Here is a 6,000-nt window from a genome sequence, read left to right as displayed (position 1 = left end):
CAAAAAAATAAAAAGAAAAGAAAAGAATTCTTTTGCTCTGGTGCTGCACGTGCTCTGAACAAGAAATTGTTTTATGCTAATCTGGAATTTCACTACTCAGAATTCTTATTAACTAATCAGATCCTTCAATTTCTCTTGCCCCCTTTTATATAGAGAAAGCCGCTTCTTTGGCAAGACAATTTCATGCGCAATTCAACTTGAATGCCACCATTATGAACAAAGGAATTTGCACACGGATGCTTTTGACAAATATGGCTTTAGAAAACTGAGCCTTGGGTGGTGGGGGGCAGCCTCCCCCACCCCACGTCACACTGATGGCCGGGACACTGAAACAAAGCAGACAGAATGTAAGCAATTGGAATGGATCCAAGTTAGCCGGCAAAGAGCGACCAGTCACGGGCTCAGTAGGCTCAGAGTTGTCACAAAGGATTATGCAGCTTGTGCCCAGCTGAGAGGGTGAGTAGGGGCTGAATTCTAGCTCGGGATTCATGCTCCAAGCTGTGCAACAGGAGCAGTGCTGTATCTGACCGAAGAAAAGGTGCCTCTTCCTAATTCACACAAAAGCGTCTATGGGTACAAGGCAGGAATTTGGTCACAGAGAAAAAAATAATGCAAGTAACAATGCTAGAACAATAGCCGTTGGGATCCCCTGAGTCTCAACTGTGAACTAAAATCCAATTCCTAGAGTCTTTTTTGGTTTATCTTACCTCTCAGTGCTCTGTGCTTGCTTAGAATTACTTAGAGTTTAAGGTGCTCCTAGAACCTGTCATTGACGTCTTTGGATTTGTTCCGTATCTGATTTATGTCAAAGCTTTGTACACCCAACTGATCTGGAGGATCCTTGAGGGCTAGGCTTGTTCCATCATCGTCCTCTCTGGAGTCCCCCCACCTAGGGTTGCCAGATTTAGCAAATAAAAATACAGAATGTCTAGTCAAATTTGAATTGCAGATATATAACAAGTGCTTTTTAACATAAGTATAGGCCATGCAATAATTTGGACATACTTATACTAAAAAATGCCATTTGTCTGAAATTCAAATTTAACGGAGTGTTCCGTGGGTTATCTGGCAACCCCACCCCCACCGCAGCACAAAGCACAGAGCTTGGTGATTAAAATAGACTAGTGGTTCTCACGCTTGAGTTTCTGATTCAGCAAGTCTGGGGTGGTGCCTGAAAATCTGCATTTCTAACAAGTTTCCCAGGTGATGTTGCTGCTGGTTTGGGGACCATGCTTTGGGAAACATTGCTCCAGTACAAGCTCAATAAATAGATCCAATGGGAATGAAGCTGTTGTTGCTAAGTTGATAACAACAGAAAGCTTCACAGACCTCTTCCAGCAGGGTTTGTGGGCTCCCTGGCAATGCTCCCTCAAGGTATGCATTTATTCAGCTCTGCTGATCTCATCTCCCTCCCTGCACAGTTCCTCTTGATTGTGTTCACTTGGCAATAAGCAAAGTTGTGGTTTGCATTTGCTGCTTCCAGTCTTGTTTTCACCTCCATCAACTTTAACTCTCCTACCCTCCTCCCTTCCTCTTTAGGTGCTGGTGTCCTTCGATTCTCTAACTCAAGGATGGCAAATCTCCATGTTGTGGGTGCCGCTGAAGGAGGATTCTAATTATTTGTTTCCTAAATGGGGAAAAAAGTCTTTTGGAGGTTGCTAGCAACTTTCGGTGAAGACACTGATTTCCTTTGAGATTTTCTTCTTTTGTTCTGGGCAAGTCACAAGAATGGCCCTTCATTGAGACTGAGATTGAGGTCCTGAATTTCTGACTGAATTTCTACTTGAGGCCCAAAGTTATTTTAACACGTTGGGATGGAATAGCATGGTCCCAGCCAATTCCAGGGGTGGGGAAAGGGCAACAAAACTCCTGAGATAGAAGGAGGCAGGACCAGGCGGCTGGCCCCTATACTGGGAGTCCTGAGGTGCAAGGAGGATTGGGGGATATTTTTGCCAAGTCTCTGAATCCTCCTCAATACAGCCTGTCTAGTGGGCAGGTTTAAGCCACAAGCAAGGATCCATGTGTATGAAAGAATTGGCAGACCCCAGGCCTACTTTATTTGGGGTAACCATCCCTTAGCATTCCCGTGGGTGATAACCTAGCCCAGGAGCCACAGCTAAGTAGTCATCTCGGGGAGTGTATCTGATGCCCTGTGTTCTAAGGCAGCAGTCCCCAACCTTTTTGGCACCAGGGACCGGTTTCACGGAAGACAATTTTTCCATAGACTGGGGGTCGGGAGGAAGATGGCAAGTGAAGGGGAGCAGTTGTAAATACAGATGAAGCTTCAGTCACTTGTCTGCCGCTCAACTCCTGCTGTGTGGCCTGGTTCCTAACAGGCCACAGATTGGTACTGGTCCACGGCCAGGGGGTTGGGGACTGCAGTTCTAGGGGACTCTAACATATAGGATGAATTTTCTGTCACTATGGAAGGTAGCATAGTTATCCCAATATGGGCATGTGAAAACTCAGTCGTAATAATATGAATATTAAAAGAGATGTTAAAATTTGTATCCTGAGTTGGTGAAGGGGGATGTACTTATTCTATGTGATGTATATGGGTTATTACTTCCCTTTTTGTGCTCATGGCAGGACACTATCATTTGATCACAGCCTTCTTTCCCACGGAGCCCGGCTGTACCCCTTGAATCCTTCTGTTATTAATTAGGATGTTCTTGGTTGCAAGTGACAGAAAATAAACTTACAAATAAATCCTTACTTAGCACTTACTATGTGCCAGGCAGGGCTCTAAAAGCTTTATACATTTACAAAATTTATAGATTCTTTTAAATCAGCTATAGAAAGTAGAATAGTTATCCCTATTTTACATATTAAAAAGGGGATTTTTAAAAAAGTAAGGATTCAGGGTGTTTCACAAAACCCAAGTTCCTGAATATACATAACCTTCAGAGATGAACTGGTCCACAGGACAAATGAGATCTGGATTCACTGTCTACTGCTTGCTTCTGCACCCCTTGGTTCCTGTGTTCCATTCCTCTTTCTTTAGACCAGCATTTTCTTTCTAGACCATATGGAGAAAAACATGGTGGCTGACAACACCCAAGTTTTACATGTTATGGATCTGATCATCTAGAGAGAGGAACTGATTTTTTTTTATGGTAGCTTTATAGTATGTTTTATTTTCTTTATTTTTTTAATTGACAAAAATTATATATTTATGGCATACAACATGATGTTTTGAAATATACATTGTGGAATGGCTGAATCAAGCTAATTAACATATGTATTACCTCAATACTTCTCATATATTTGTGATAAGAACACTTAAAATTTATTCTCTTAAAAATTTTAAGTATATTGGCCAGGTGCAATGGCTCACGCCTGTAATCCTAGCACTCTAGGAGACCATGGCAGGAGGATTGCTTGAACTCAGGAGTTTCAGACCAGCCTGAGCAAGAGTGAGACCTCATTTCTGCCAAAAATAGAAAAAATTAGCCAGGCGTGGTGGTGTGTGCCTGTACTCCCAGCTACTCGGGAGGCTGAGGCAGGAGGATCGCTTGAGCCCAGGAGTTTGAGGTTGCAGTGAACTACAATGACACCACTGCACTCTAGCCGGGGGAAAGAGTGAGACTGTTTCAAAAAAAATTACGTATATAAGACATTGTTATTAACTATAGTTACCATGTTGTACAATAGATTTCTTGAACTTATTCCTCCTGCCTGATTGAAATTTTGCATCCTTTGACCAACATTTCCCCGATCCCCCACCTCTCAACCTCTGGTAACCACCCTTCTGCTCTCTGCTTCTATGAGATCAGCTTTTTTAGATTCCCCTCAGAAGTGAGATCAGGAGCTTTTTTTCTTCTCAGAGAAATTTATCTCTTAATTTAAAAATCTCTTGGGAAGAGATCTCTTGGTTCAGTTTGGGTTGAGTGTCCAGCTCTGGATGCAGGCTCCTAGGGATCAACTTTTACTGACTTGATGTAACTCATAAAAGAGGGATATTTACAAAACCACGGACATGCTTGAAGCTCTGACTCGGGTGGGGCAAGGGCAATATACATAACCTAAACATTTGTACCCCCATAATATGCTGAAATAAAAAAAAAATAAAACACGGAAAGAGGGCTGTGAATCCCATTGTAGGAACATGCAGTACTCACTGGTACCATGTGGATAGAGAAAAAAAGGGAGAAGCCCTTGCAATGAAGTATTGGGGAGACAATAGCTGTCCATAGCATCTTTTTTTTTTTTTTTTCTTTTTTTGAGATAGAGTCTTACTTTGTTGCCTGGGCTAGAGTGAGTGCCGTGGTGTCAGCCTAGCTCACAGCAACCTCAAACTCCTGGGCTTAAACGATCCTTCTGCCTCAGCCTCCCGAGTAGCTGGGACTACAGGCATGCGCCACCACGCCCAGCTAATTTTTTCTATATATATTTTAGTTGGCCAGATAATTTCTTTCTATTTTTAGTAGAGACGGGGGTCTCGCTCTTGCTCAGGCTGGTCTCGAACTCCTGAGCTCAAATGATCTGCCCGCCTTGGCCTCCCAGAGTGCTAGGATTACAGGTGTGAGCCACCACGCCCGGCCTGTCCGTAGCATCTTAACACCATATTCCATCTGGCTTCTACCAAGTTATCATAAATTGATATGTGCTACTATTTTTCATATCTGCCTTGACATTCTCCCTCTATCAGAAGATGAGGGAGATGGTTGTGGTAGCCTCATTTACACTGACTGCATTGGTTCAAAGGGAAGATCCTCATATCTGTTCAAGTTGCCTCTGTTCACTGCCCTTGTAACCATTTTCTGCTCATATCTGCTACTGCTTGATCTTATCCTATAGGTGAACTCAGTCAACTGAATGCACTCTCAAGGAGCTTTTTCTAGACATGGTGACAGAGCTGTTGTGGACAAGGAAATTGCCCCTAAGAGGGATGTGGCAGTTAGAGAAGTGAGGCAGGGTGGAGATGTCATCAAGAAAGTTCATCTGACAATTTAGGCAAGACCTCATAGGGTACTAGTTAGGCCCAGAAACTGAATTTTGTCAGAGATACTTAGAAGTCAGTAATCTCCTGGGCATGGACTCATGTTAACCTAATCTAAATCACAAGGGCTAGAGATATAAAGCCAGAATTCCAATTTACACATTTCCAGGGGTACAGATAACAGTTAATCAGACTAGACTTGGCATGTCAGCTGGTCAGGCCAGACCTGGAAGGGAAGTTAAACGATAGCAAGTTGTTTAGGGAGCAAGGAATGAGAACAAAGGGGAACTCCTTGGTTGACCTTAGTGGCATCTGCCATTCACCTGTGACAGCCCTGCCCTAGAAATAGAGAGCAGGGACTAAACACTCATATTTGTATATGAGAATGAGCTCTCCTGGACGAGCTGAACAACACATTGAGTTTCTTGTTCTTTGACTTACTTTCTAGATCTCCACACTTTTCTCTCCTTTGGTTAACACATCTTTCTTCAGCTCCAATTTACCGTGCAAGGAGTTATTAGCAGCATTACCTCAAACCAGTATTCTGAGAAAGGAACATTGTTCTGCAGGATGACAATTGATGTTTTGCAGTTAAAAATGTTTTTTCCATGGTTGCCATTGAATTAAATAGGTTTCTTTCCCATAGGACTTCTGAGAGACTTGAGGGAACCAATGTATACTATGAATTTCCAAAAGAAGGCTAGAGATTGCAAATTTATTTGACCACTTAGTTGTATTTTTTTTTTTTTGAGACAGAGTCTCGCTCTGTTGTGCGGCTAGAGTGCCGTGGCATCAGCCTAGCTCACAGCAACCTCAAACTCCTGGGCTCAAGCGATCCTCCTGCCTCAGCCTCCTGGGTAGCTGGGACTACAGGCATGCGCCACCATGCCCGGCTAATTTTTCTATATATTTTTAGCTGTCCGTATAATTTGTTTCTATTTTTAGTAGAGACGGGGGTCTCGCTCTTGCTCAGGCTGGTCTCGAACTCCTGAGCTCAGATGATCCTCCCGCCTCGGCCTCCCAGAGTGCTAGGATTACAGGCGTGAGCCACCATGCCC

At 43.3% G+C, this 6,000-nt stretch overlaps 1 protein-coding gene across 1 annotated transcript in view; it reads left to right on the top strand.

Annotated features, from left to right (window-relative positions):
* Positions 1-204: 204 nt before the first annotated feature.
* The window catches only part of LOC138378886 (testis-expressed protein 13D-like), a 79,097-nt gene continuing 73,301 nt past the window's right edge, over positions 205-6,000 (top strand). Inside the window, exon 1 of the mRNA XM_069464201.1 lies at positions 205-456. The gene's annotated coding sequence lies outside the window, so the exon portion shown is untranslated. The remainder of the gene's footprint in view (positions 457-6,000) is intronic.

The sequence above is a fragment of the Eulemur rufifrons genome, chromosome 30 (assembly GCF_041146395.1).
Source record: "Eulemur rufifrons isolate Redbay chromosome 30, OSU_ERuf_1, whole genome shotgun sequence".
NCBI lineage: Eukaryota > Metazoa > Chordata > Mammalia > Primates > Lemuridae > Eulemur > Eulemur rufifrons.
The sequence above is the reverse complement of the archived record's forward strand: the minus strand, read 5'-3'. Positions and strand labels throughout refer to the sequence as shown.